The sequence below is a fragment of the Phyllobates terribilis genome, unplaced genomic scaffold (assembly GCF_046119375.1).
Source record: "Phyllobates terribilis strain yellow unplaced genomic scaffold, ASM4611937v1 Scaffold_9355__1_contigs__length_13523, whole genome shotgun sequence".
NCBI lineage: Eukaryota > Metazoa > Chordata > Amphibia > Anura > Dendrobatidae > Phyllobates > Phyllobates terribilis.
In genome coordinates, this window is record NW_027372092.1 from 1 (window position 1) to 13,524 (window position 13,524).

Here is a 13,524-nt window from a genome sequence, read left to right on the forward strand (position 1 = left end):
CAGGTGAGTTTAAAAGGCTGCTGTTGATAACAAGGGCATTTGCTAAATAGATGGTGTGTGTGCAACAATATACTGAAAGGTCAATTATATTGTGCAGCTTATCTCACCACCTGTAGTTATTTAGGTGAAAGCTCCAAAATGCTTGCCTAATATGTCTGTTTATCCAAAAGGAAGTAAAAAGGGAGAGCTAGAAAGATAGCATTGCATCACATTACATGGCAATGCAATGCACAGTTGCTGAAGTTGAACCAAAATGAGCTTGTAATCTGGCTTCTGCAACTTTGAACATGAAAAATCCAATGAGGAGAAGAAAAGCAAAGCCAAAGAGTCCATCCCCAAATTCGACAAACAAGCAAAATGAACAAAAAACATTGAATTCAATTCTTTCTGATTTTAGAAACTGCATTAAAGAAGGGGTGCAACGGTCCTGGAGATACTGCAATACCAGGTCAATGCGTGGAGTGGACAGAGCAAGCTCTTTTTCCATCTCCCTGTTCTAAAAATCCATTTAATATATGGTCCCCAGATAGGGGACGTATCAGATATTAAACTGATAAGAACAGATACTACACTTGATCTTAGCCAAAAGGCCGAGAAGCGATAACCAGAATTGGTTTCAAACTACGGAGCCACCCAAGGATCCTGAAAAGTCCATTTGTGGAGATGAGCTCCTGTACTCCCGTTAAGAAGACATGTTGTCAACCTCTAGATCCCTTACATGCCTGCACTTTTCGGCTTGCTGCTGCTGCAATCCACGCGTTTTAGATCTGCATAACTCCACCTCTTTAAACACAGCACCTTCACCCCCTGCTGTTCCCACCCGCCTCAACACCGTTGGAAGGGAGGAGAACCAATTAAGTTGGGGGGTGGGGTGGAACGAGCAGCTGTCTACCCTTAGCAGGAGGGCTCCTGATTACATACCTCTCCTGCTGCTGCTGCTGCTGGCTGTCCAGCAGCAGACTGAAGGTGGCTGCTGCTGTGCACAGGTATATAAAGGCTCAGAGCCTATTATGACACGCTCAGCCAGCGTTCCATTGCCACATTCCATCTACTGCAGGCAGGATACCTGGCTGGCTGAATGTCGCTGAGAAGCTCACAGAGACCGCCATAAGCAACAGTTTAACAGAATGCCACAGACTAATCAACCAAACTTTTTGGGTTGGGTTCTCTTTTATAGTCTGCGGGCATTAAATGAAAGAAGTCAGTGTTCCAGCAGAAGGAGACAACGTTTCAGAAAAGGCATTGTAGCAAACCAAAAAAGAAATTTTAAGCGCAGCAGAGTAACCAGCGCACATACCTGTTAGCTCAGGTGAGTTTAAAAGGCTGCTGTTGATAACAAGGGCATTTGCTAAATAGATGGTGTGTGTGCAACAATATACTGAAAGGTCAATTATATTGTGCAGCTTATCTCACCACCTGTAGTTATTTAGGTGAAAGCTCCAAAATGCTTGCCTAATATGTCTGTTTATCCAAAAGGAAGTAAAAAGGGAGAGCTAGAAAGATAGCATTGCATCACATTACATGGCAATGCAATGCACAGTTGCTGAAGTTGAACCAAAATGAGCTTGTAATCTGGCTTCTGCAACTTTGAACATGAAAAATCCAATGAGGAGAAGAAAAGCAAAGCCAAAGAGTCCATCCCAAAATCCGACAAACAAGCAAAATGAACAAAAAACATTGAATTCAATTCTTTCTGATTTTAGAAACTGCATTAAAGAAGAGGTGCACCGGTCCTGGAGATACTGCAATACCAGGTCAATGCGTGGAGTGGACAGAGCAAGCTCTTTTTCCATCTCCCTGTTCTAAAAATCCATTTAATATATGGTCCCCAGATAGGGGACGTATCAGATATTAAATTGATAAGAACAGATTTTTTTTTTTTTTTTTTCTCCTCAGACGAGGAAATTCCACAGTCTATGGAAACCAGACAAAGGAAAATTCCATCAAAACAGCTGCGTCAAATCCAATACGCAATTTGCTGTCCCCATCATCATCGGAAATATTTATTTCATATTTCAAAACAACAATAACAAAAATCAAGAGGTACTAACAATATATCTCCACTTTTTAACTTTCCATATTCCCTCCGCATCCACTTCCCCTCTCCTCTTTTTGTCCCATAGGAAACACACATACATCTTCCCCAAAATCACCTTCACACTATCCTTTACAGCAATTTCCTTCCTTTTAAACACATACACATTCCTCACATCCCATAACACTTCCTTTATACATGCAAGCATCAACCACAAGACTCTTTCCTTCGTCCCATCACATATTCCCAAACCAAACATAAACACTCAAAAGACAACAAATTCACACCACACAATTCTTTACACAAAGGCCCCATTCTCCCAATCACATCTCTAGCATACTGGCAATTCCAAAAAACATTGCAACACACTTTCCTTCCACCACAGCCATTTCTTGGACACATTTCACTCCTCACCAAACCTCTATTCCTCTGAAATTCGCTCACAGGTAATACTCCATGTAAAGACTGCCACACAACTTCACTCTGTTTGTTGGTCATACCACTCATCCGCACTTCTTCCAAACCTTCTGCACATCACCACCCCTAACATATTTATTCCACATTCTACCTCTCTACATGCAATCATCCTATACACAGCCTTCTTATTCTCCAGCAATCTCACATCTGCATCACACAGTTCATACCTCACCAAAAACTTATAAACCCACACATACCATACAGGCACCTCAAAAGCAATCGGACATCGCAAATCCCTTTTTGCCACTTTAAACGAAACAAATACGCTCCAAATAAATACCTACACATAGATGAAAACTTTCCATCCGCCCTAATCACTTTCAAAACAAACACACGATATTCACACCAAAAACACGTCCAAATTCGGAAAACCCAAACCACCTTTTTCCACTCTTTTAACCAAAATTTCTCTCCTAGCTCTCTCCATTTTCGAGTTCCACAAAAAAACAAATAAAATTCTATGCAAGCTTCTCATACACATATAGCCTGGTGGAAATACTACCGCAATATATAAAAATATGGCAACACCACACTCTTAACAATTAAAATCTTCCCAAAAAGGATAAACTCCTCAATTTCCAAAAATTCAACTTCTGCTCAACTTTTCCTTTCGCATCATCCCAACTTTCTTTCCCATCCAAACTCTCTGAAAATTCACACCCAAAACTTTAATAGGTCCATTCACTACATTCACACCTACATCCCTACTTAAACTTCCGCCTCCAAAACCCTTACACTCACTCTTTTCCCAATTCACTTTAACGCAGATGCACCACAAAAATAGACACTAACAACTTCACCCGCCTCACCGAACATTCAGAATCACATAATACACACACGTCATCCATATAACCACTCACCTTCCATTCTTTTCCTCCACCTCCCGGCACTTGCACACCCACGAATTACCTTATCTTTCCTCAGCATCACAACAATGGCTCAATTGCACAAATAAATGCTACAGGGGACAAAGGACACCCCTGTCGCACACCCGAAAACACATTCACTTTCCTACCCACATACCCATTCATTAAAACACAGCTATAAACACCCGCATACCAAACTTCTCACTCGCCCAACAAAATCAGCCGGAAACCCATTTTAACAACACTCTGAACAAAAAACCATGCGACAACCTATCATAAGCCTTTTCAAAATCCAAACTTAACAAAAATACACTCTTCTTACGACCCATGCAATCCCATAGACAATCTCTTAACATACACAACACTCATGAATCCGCCTCCCAGGTACCGCACAACACTGCTCATCCCCAATCACATCTCTATCACATCACGCATCCTATTAGCCATAAGTTTTGCATAGATTTTATAATCACAATTAAGTAACGTTATTGGCCTCCAATTCCTCAGACTTTTCAAATCCCCTTTCTTAGGAATTAACACAACCATACCTGCACGCCTACTCTCGTCACCTCCATGTTTCCCCACATATACTTACATACATCCACAAAGTCCTTACCAATCACACCCACTCACACGATAAAATTCTACTGGGAGGCCATCCTCCCCGGCGTCTTATTCAAAGCCATACTACACATAACCTTCCATACCTCATCCACAGTCACCTCACCCATCACTCTCTCTCTTTCTGCTTCACTCAACTTACTCTCTAACACACTCAAAACATCATTCTCCAAACATTCATCCCTCTGTTTCACTGCATACAGATCCTCATAAAACTTAGCCACCTCTTCACACATATCCTCTCCACTCACCTCACTTCCATCTGCTCCATACACCACGCTCATACTCTGTTTCTTTCCAGAAACTTTTTTAAAGAAAAACCGAGAACATTTCTCATCCTGCTCCATCTTATCAATCTTGCCCTAAACACTATGCTTCTCCCTCTCTCCAACAAAAACTCACTAATCTCCTTTTTTACCTCTAAAATATCCTCCTCCACCTCAACTCCTCCTTCCTTAATTATACAAAACGCTCAACCGCGCGTTCAGTTTAACAAACTCTCTCTTTTAATTGCTGCATACTTGTATCCTAAATTTTTAAAGAACATTTTTGTTTGTTTCTTCACCCAGTCCCACCACTCACAAACATTCCAAAACTCATTTTTATGCTTACCCCATTCTTCATACCGCCTTTCATACTCCTTTCTCACATCTTCATTCTTAACAGTTTAACATTTAACTTCCACAATCCTCTCCCAACACTCCACAACTTTTATATCCAACTCACACAACATACACACATGATCTGAAAAAAGAACGTTTTCCTGCCTATAATTAACAGAAACCATATTTTTAGAAATAAAACAATAATCCAATCTGGATTGTACCCTACCACTCTCAGAAAAGAAAGTGTTCAACAAAGGATTCATGTTACACACGCGCTGCATATCACACAACCCAAAATCATTCACTACCTCCAATAATGCTTTCCCAGACACATCCACATTCACTCTCCCCACATCACAGTTCATATCACCCACAATTACCACAGGTATTCTTCCTGGAACAAAAAGCTTAATTTTTCAAATAAATTTTTGCGCTCATTTTTTTCAACTGGCGCATAACCATAATAACACAAAACTTTACATTCTTGTATACAAAATTAGCAAGGATACATCTCCCCACCTCAATAACCCAAATAATCACTCAAAACAACCTCCTTTCCTTTAACCAAAATACCCACACCATCATTCTTATTACATGCACTCCCCGACCACACAGACGCTCCATAAGACCATTCATCCCCTTTCACACCATCCACTACCCCACATTCTTGTAAACAAAAAATAGATGCATTTGCATAGCTAAAAACCTCAAAAATAGCAGCTCTTCTTACTTTACTTTTAAACACTCTTACGTTTTGGGACACTATGGTAAATCCCATAATACTTCTACTCCTTCACCAATTACACAAAGAAATAGCCTTTGGCCTAAACCAAAGCTCACAAGAGGACAAAAAGAAAAAACATTTACAATATTATATGGTGACACTATCCAGCACCACCACTATCCTCCTCCGCCATCAGAACAGAACAGCTGGTTTCCGACCCGCTGGCTTCACCAGCCACACTCCTCATTCTGGCAGTTCTGATCTTCCTCTGAGGCTCACTAAAAATCTGCATCATCACTGCCCCCACCATCCTCCCTACGACTCTTCTTTGCCCCCTATCATCCTCCGAAGAAAAATCTTCAATGTTTATCAGGACCCGAAGGGTGTTCAGGACTGTCGGGTTCCGAGATTTGCACTTCACATCCTGTTGCGTCCATTGCCTCTCCAAAAGTCATCATCTCAGGCAGCTCTGCTTCCACCACTTTCCTAGATATTCTCGCAGACACTGCCTTTTTCTCCACCTTTGCCACCTTCCTCCAGAACTCCTTTCTTCCCTCCGCTTTCTCCCTCATTTCTTCAGCAGCAGAAGAACATGGTCTCAGGGACACCTCCTCTGGCGCCGTAAGGGAGAGGCTCTACCAGTTTCCCGCCTCCTTCCCCTCTCTCTCCTCCCTCTCCAATCTTTCCAGGCACTTTCAGTGCGCTTGCCATCTGCCTCCTCTCCAGCTCCTCCTCCTTCTGTTCTTTATCAGAACGTCTAGGTGCACTCATAGGACAGTCCTTATACATGTGATCACTACTCCCACAGACATCACAGGACTTGGCCTCTGGACACTGGTTGGCCATATGCCCCTCCTTTCTGCAATTTCGGCAACACTGCCCTTTAAGGCATGTTACCATGGTATGTCCGAAAGAAAAGCATCTACGGCAAAACATGGGCTGGCCTGGGTAAAAGAGGAAACCTCTATGGCTGCAACGGAAAAATTTGATGGAGGGTGTCTAAAGCCCCCCACACTGTTCAGGATCCCTTTTCAATTTCACACGGAATTTATACTGACAGTTAAAGATTCCTAGACAATTGACTTGCTTCACTCCCTTCCGCACATATTCACAGTAGCGAGAGAGGAAGCACTCCAGCAGCTCAGGGTCTGTAAAAGGGTTATAGACAGTCACAGTCACCTCCTTTTCTTGCAGACCAAACAAAGGTTCCCATCTAACTCCTTCCAAGCAGGGGTCACTAGAGTGACCACGGAGCCATTCAAAGACATTAAGGCAAACATCCTGGTCCATAAAGGTAACGTCATAATTACCTTGACGTGAAAATTCGTTGACACTGAAGATCTCAGAACGTCTTGCTCCAGCTTTGCCTTCAACGATGTCATGGACAATGAAAACCACGTTGTTCTTGTTCTGGTCAGATGGATCCACGGACAAACGGATGGTGTTCTTCACAAAAGACATCTTGGATTCTGTCGGTATGGAATACCACAGGAAAAAGCAGAAAATCCTCCACAAAAGGGTCCGGATTCCTCCAGGAGACTCGCACCAATCAAGGTACAGTCATACGATCTTAGCCAAAAGGCCGAGAAGCGATAACCAGAATTGGTTTCAAACTACGGATCCACCCAAGGATCCTGAAAAGTCCATTTGTGGAGATGAGCTCCTGGACTCCCGTTAAGAAGACATGTTGTCAACCTCTAGATCCCTTACATGCCTGCACTTTTCGGCTTGCTGCTGCTGCAATCCACGCGTTTTAGATCTGCATAACTCCACTCTTAAACACAGCACCTTCACCCCCTGCTGTTCCCCACCCGCCTCAACACCGTTGGAAGGGAGGAGAACCAATTAAGGCGGGGGTGGGGTGGAACGAGCAGCTGTCTACCTTAGCAGGAGGGCTCCTGATTACATACCTCTCCTGCTGCTGCTGCTGCTGGCTGTCCAGCAGCAGACTGAAGGTGGCTGCTGCTGTGCACAGGATATAAAGGCTCAGAGCCTATTATGACACGCGCAGCCAGCGTTCCATTGCCACATTCCATCTACTGCAGGCAGGATACCTGGCTGGCTGAATGTCGCTGAGAAGCTCACAGAGACCGCCATAAGCAACAGTTTACAGAATGCCACAGACTAATCAACCAACTTTTTGGGTTGGGTTCTCTTTTATAGTCTGCAGGCATTAAATGAAAGAAGTCAGTGTTCCAGCAGAAGGAGACAACGTTTCAGAAAAGGCATTGTAGCAAACCAAAAAAGAAATTTTAAGCGCAGCAGAGTAACCAGCGCACATACCTGTTAGCTCAGGTGAGTTTAAAAGGCTGCTGTTGATAACAAGGGCATTTGCTAAATAGATGGTGTGTGTGCAACAATATACTGAAAGGTCAATTATATTGTGCAGCTTATCTCACCACCTGTAGTTATTTAGGTGAAAGCTCCAAAATGCTTGCCTAATATGTCTGTTTATCCAAAAGGAAGTAAAAAGGGAGAGCTAGAAAGATAGCATTGCATCACATTACATGGCAATGCAATGCACAGTTGCTGAAGTTGAACCAAAATGAGCTTGTAATCTGGCTTCTGCAACTTTGAACATGAAAAATCCAATGAGGAGAAGAAAGCAAAGCCAAAGAGTCCATCCCAAAATCCGACAAACAAGCAAAATGAACAAAAAACATTGAATTCAATTCTTTCTGATTTTAGAAACTGCATTAAAGAAGGGGTGCACCGGTCCTGGAGATACTGCAATACCAGGTCAATGCGGTGGAGTGGACAGAGCAAGCTCTTTTTCCATCTCCCTGTTCTAAAAATCCATTTAATATATGGTCCCCAGATAGGGGACGTATCAGATATTAAACTGATAAGAACAGATACTACACTTGATCTTAGCCAAAAGGCCGAGAAGCGATAACCAGAATTGGTTTCAAACTACGGAGCCACCCAAGGATCCTGAAAAGTCCATTTGTGGAGATGAGCTCCTGGACTCCCGTTAAGAAGACATGTTGTCAACCTCTAGATCCCTTACATGCCTGCACTTTTCGGCTTGCTGCTGCTGCAATCCACGCGTTTTAGATCTGCATAACTCCACCTCTTTAAACACAGCACCTTCACCCCCTGCCTGTTCCCACCCGCCTCAACACCGTTGGAAGGGAGGAGAACCAATTAAGGCGGGGGTGGGGTGGAACGAGCAGCTGTCTACCCTTAGCAGGAGGGCTCCTGATTACATACCTCTCCTGCTGCTGCTGCGGCTGGCTGTCCAGCAGCAGACTGAAGGTGGCTGCTGCTGTGCACAGGTATATAAAGGCTCAGAGCCTATTATGACACGCGCAGCCAGCGTTCCATTGCCACATTCCATCTACTGCAGGCAGGATACCTGGCTGGCTGAATGTCGCTGAGAAGCTCACAGAGACCGCCAATAAGCAACAGTTTAACAGAATGCCAAGACTAATCAACCAAACTTTTGGGTTGGGTTCTCTTTTATAGTCTGCAGGCATTAAATGAAAGAAGTCAGTGTTCCAGCAGAAGGAGACAACGTTTCAGAAAAGGCATTGTAGCAAACCAAAAAAGAAATTTTAAGCGCAGCAGAGTAACCAGCGCACATACCTGTTAGCTCAGGTGAGTTTAAAAGGCTGCTGTTGATAACAAGGGCATTTGCTAAATAGATGGGTGTGTGTGCAACAATATACTGAAAGGTCAATTATATTGTGCAGCTTATCTCACCACCTGTAGTTATTTAGGTGAAAGCTCCAAAATGCTTGCCTAATATGTCTGTTTATCCAAAAGGAAGTAAAAAGGGAGAGCTAGAAAGATAGCATTGCATCACATTACATGGCAATGCAATGCACAGTTGCTGAAGTTGAACCAAAATGAGCTTGTAATCTGGCTTCTGCAACTTTGAACCATGAAAAATCCAATGAGGAGAAGAAAAGCAAAGCCAAAGAGTCCATCCCAAAATCCGACAAACAAGCAAAATGAACAAAAAACATTGAATTCAATTCTTTCTGATTTTAGAAACTGCATTAAAGAAGGGGTGCACCGGTCTGGAGATACTGCAATACCAGGTCAATGCGTGGAGTGGACAGAGCAAGCTCTTTTTCCATCTCCTTGTTCTAAAAATCCATTTAATATATGGTCCCCAGATAGGGGACGTATCAGATATTAAACTGATAAGAACAGATACTACACTTGATCTTAGCCAAAAGGCCGAGAAGCGATAACCAGAATTGGTTTCAAACTACGGAGCCACCCAAGGATCCTGAAAGTCCATTTGTGGAGATGAGCTCCTGGACTCCCGTTAAGAAGACATGTTGTCAACCTCTAGATCCCTTACATGCCTGCACTTTTCGGCTTGCTGCTGCTGCAATCCACGCGTTTTAGATCTGCATAACTCCACCTCTTTAAACACAGCACCTTCACCCCCTGCTGTTCCCACCCGCCTCAACACCGTTGGAAGGGAGGAGAACCAATTAAGGCGGGGGGTGGGGTGGAACGAGCAGCTGTCTATCTACCCTTAGCAGGAGGGCTCCTGATTACATACCTCTCCTGCTGCTGCTGCTGCTGGCTGTCCAGCAGCAGACTGAAGGTGGCTGCTCCTGTGCACAGGTATATAAAGGCTCAGAGCCTATTATGACACGCGCAGCCAGCGTTCCATTGCCACATTCCATCTACTGCAGGCAGGATACCTGGCTGGCTGAATGTCGCTGAGAAGCTCACAGAGACCGCCATAAGCAACAGTTTAACAGAATGCCACAGACTAATCAACCAAACTTTTGGGTTGGGTTCTCTTTTATAGTCTGCAGGCATTAAATGAAAGAAGTCAGTGTTCCAGCAGAAGGAGACAACGTTTCAGAAAAGGCATTGTAGCAAACCAAAAAAGAAATTTTAAGCGCAGCAGAGTAACCAGCGCACATACCTGTTAGCTCAGGTGAGTTTAAAAGGCTGCTGTTGATAACAAGGGCATTTGCTAAATAGATGGTGTGTGTGCAACAATATACTGAAAGGTCAATTATATTGTGCAGCTTATCTCACCACCTGTAGTTATTTAGGTGAAAGCTCCAAAATGCTTGCCTAATATGTCTGTTTATCCAAAAGGAAGTAAAAAGGGAGAGCTAGAAAGATAGCATTGCATCACAATACATGGCAATGCAATGCACAGTTGCTGAAGTTGAACCAAAATGAGCTTGTAATCTGGCTTCTGCAACTTTGAACATGAAAAATCCAATGAGGAGAAGAAAAGCAAAGCCAAAGAGTCCATCCCAAAATCCGACAAACAAGCAAAATGAACAAAAAAACATTGAATTCAATTCTTTCTGATTTTAGAAACTGCATTAAAGAAGGGGTGCACCGGTCCTGGAGATACTGCACTACCAGGTCAATGCGTGGAGTGGACAGAGCAAGCTCTTTTTCCATCTCCCTGTTCTAAAAATCCATTTAATATATGGTCCCCAGATAGGGGACGTATCAGATATTAAACTGATAAGAACAGATACTACACTTGATCTTAGCCAAAAGGCCGAGAAGCGATAACCAGAATTGGTTTCAAACTACGGAGCCACCCAAGGATCCTGAAAAGTCCATTTGTGGAGATGAGCTCCTGGACTCCGTTAAGAAGACATGTTGTCAACCTCTAGATCCCTTACATGCCTGCACTTTTCGGCTTGCTGCTGCTGCAATCCACGCGTTTTAGATCTGCATAACTCCACCTCTTTAAACACAGCACCTTCACCCCCTGCTGTTCCCACCCGCCTCAACACCGTTGGAAGGGAGGAGAACCAATTAAGGCGGGGGGTGGGGTGGAACGAGCAGCTGTCTATCTTCCCTTAGCAGGAGGGCTCCTGATTACATACCTCTCCTGCTGCTGCTGCTGCTGGCTGTCCAGCAGCAGACTGAAGGTGGCTGCTCCTGTGCACAGGTATATAAAGGCTCAGAGCCTATTATGACACGCGCAGCCAGCGTTCCATTGCCACATTCCATCTACTGCAGGCAGGATACCTGGCTGGCTGAATGTCGCTGAGAAGCTCACAGAGACCGCCATAAGCAACAGTTTAACAGAATGCCACAGACTAATCAACCAAACTTTTTGGGTTGGGTTCTCTTTTATAGTCTGCAGGCATTAAATGAAAGAAGTCAGTGTTCCAGCAGAAGGAGACAACGTTTCAGAAAAGGCATTGTAGCAAACCAAAAAAGAATTTTAAGCGCAGCAGAGTAACCAGCGCACATACCTGTTAGCTCAGGTGAGTTTAAAAGGCTGCTGTTGATAACAAGGGCATTTGCTAAATAGATGGTGTGTGTGCAACAATATACTGAAAGGTCAATTATATTGTGCAGCTTATCTCACCACCTGTAGTTATTTAGGTGAAAGCTCCAAATGCTTGCCTAATATGTCTGTTTATCCAAAAGGAAGTAAAAAGGGAGAGCTAGAAAGATAGCATTGCATCACATTACATGGCAATGCAATGCACAGTTGCTGAAGTTGAACCAAAATGAGCTTGTAATCTGGCTTCTGCAACTTTGAACATGAAAAATCCAATGAGGAGAAGAAAAGCAAAGCCAAACAGTCCATCCCAAAATCCGACAAACAAGCAAAATGAACAAAAAACATTGAATTCAATTCTTTCTGATTTTAGAAACTGCATTAAAGAAGGGGTGCACCGGTCCTGGAGATACTGCAATACCAGGTCAATGCGTGGAGTGGACAGAGCAAGCTCTTTTTCCATCTCCCTGTTCTAAAAATCCATTTAATATATGGTCCCCAGATAGGGGACGTATCAGATATTAAACTGATAAGAACAGATACTACACTTGATCTTAGCCAAAAGGCCGAGAAGCGATAACCAGAATTGGTTTCAAACTACGGAGCCACCCAAGGATCCTGAAAGTCCATTTGTGGAGATGAGCTCCTGGACTCCCGTTAAGAAGACATGTTGTCAACCTCTAGATCCCTTACATGCCTGCACTTTTCGGCTTGCTGCTGCTGCAATCCACGCGTTTTAGATCTGCATAACTCCACCTCTTTAAACACAGCACCTTCACCCCCTGCTGTTCCCACCCGCCTCAACACCGTTGAAGGGAGGAGAACCAATTAAGGCGGGGGGTGGGGTGGAACGAGCAGCTGTCTATCTACCCTTAGCAGGAGGGCTCCTGATTACATACCTCTCCTGCTGCTGCTGCTGCTGGCTGTCCAGCAGCAGACTGAAGGTGGCTGCTCCTGTGCACAGGTATATAAAGGCTCAGAGCCTATTATGACACGCGCAGCCAGCGTTCCATTGCCACATTCCATCTACTGCAGGCAGGATACCTGGCTGGCTGAATGTCGCTGAGAAGCTCACAGAGACCGCCATAAGCAACAGTTTAACAGAATGCCACAGACTAATCAACCAAACTTTTTGGGTTGGGTTCTCTTTTATAGTCTGCAGGCATTAAATGAAAGAAGTCAGTGTTCCAGCAGAAGGAGACAACGTTTCAGAAAAGGCATTGTAGCAAACCAAAAAAGAAATTTTAAGCGCAGCAGAGTAACCAGCGCACATACCTGTTAGCTCAGGTGAGTTTAAAAGGCTGCTGTTGATAACAAGGGCATTTGCTAAATAGATGGTGTGTGTGCAACAATATACTGAAAGGTCAATTATATTGTGCAGCTTATCTCACCACCTGTAGTTATTTAGGTGAAAGCTCCAAAATGCTTGCTAATATGTCTGTTTATCCAAAAAGGAAGTAAAAGGGGAGCTAGAAAGATAGCATTGCATCACATTACATGGCAATGCAATGCACAGTTGCTGAAGTTGACCAAAATGAGCTTGTAATCTGGCTTCTGCAACTTTGAACATGAAAAATCCAATGAGGAGAAGAAAGCAAAGCCAAAGAGTCCATCCCAAAATCCGACAAACAAGCAAAATGAACAAAAAACATTGAATTCAATTCTTTCTGATTTTAGAAACTGCATTAAAGAAGGGGTGCACCGGTCCTGGAGATACTGCAATACCAGGTCAATGCGTGGAGTGGACAGAGCAAGCTCTTTTTCCATCTCCTGTTCTAAAAATCCATTTAATATATGGTCCCCAGATAGGGGACGTATCAGAATATTAAACTGATAAGAACAGATACTACACTTGATCTTAGCCAAAAGGCCGAGAAGCGATAACCAGAATTGGTTTCAAACTACGGAGCCACCCAAGGATCCTGAAAAGTCCATTTGTGGAGATGAGCTCCTGGACT

At 43.6% G+C, this 13,524-nt stretch overlaps 7 non-coding genes across 7 annotated transcripts; all 7 read right to left on the reverse strand.

Moving 5' to 3' along the window:
- Window positions 1–411: 411 nt before the first annotated feature.
- Window positions 412–602, reverse strand: LOC141252794 (U2 spliceosomal RNA). The gene has a single exon (XR_012314112.1). It is a non-coding gene; the product is annotated as a U2 spliceosomal RNA (small nuclear RNA).
- Window positions 603–1,717: 1,115 nt separating this feature from the next.
- Window positions 1,718–1,906, reverse strand: LOC141252792 (U2 spliceosomal RNA). Its single transcript, XR_012314109.1, has one exon. It is a non-coding gene; the product is annotated as a U2 spliceosomal RNA (small nuclear RNA).
- A 6,124-nt stretch (window positions 1,907–8,030) lies between these two features.
- Window positions 8,031–8,222, reverse strand: LOC141252795 (U2 spliceosomal RNA). Its single transcript, XR_012314113.1, has one exon. It is a non-coding gene; the product is annotated as a U2 spliceosomal RNA (small nuclear RNA).
- A 1,116-nt stretch (window positions 8,223–9,338) lies between these two features.
- On the reverse strand, window positions 9,339–9,528 carry LOC141252796 (U2 spliceosomal RNA). The gene has a single exon (XR_012314114.1). It is a non-coding gene; the product is annotated as a U2 spliceosomal RNA (small nuclear RNA).
- A 1,118-nt stretch (window positions 9,529–10,646) lies between these two features.
- On the reverse strand, window positions 10,647–10,837 carry LOC141252793 (U2 spliceosomal RNA). The gene has a single exon (XR_012314110.1). It is a non-coding gene; the product is annotated as a U2 spliceosomal RNA (small nuclear RNA).
- Window positions 10,838–11,953: 1,116 nt separating this feature from the next.
- LOC141252790 (U2 spliceosomal RNA) lies at window positions 11,954–12,144 on the reverse strand. Its single transcript, XR_012314107.1, has one exon. It is a non-coding gene; the product is annotated as a U2 spliceosomal RNA (small nuclear RNA).
- A 1,113-nt stretch (window positions 12,145–13,257) lies between these two features.
- Window positions 13,258–13,448, reverse strand: LOC141252791 (U2 spliceosomal RNA). The gene has a single exon (XR_012314108.1). It is a non-coding gene; the product is annotated as a U2 spliceosomal RNA (small nuclear RNA).
- Window positions 13,449–13,524: the final 76 nt, after the last annotated feature.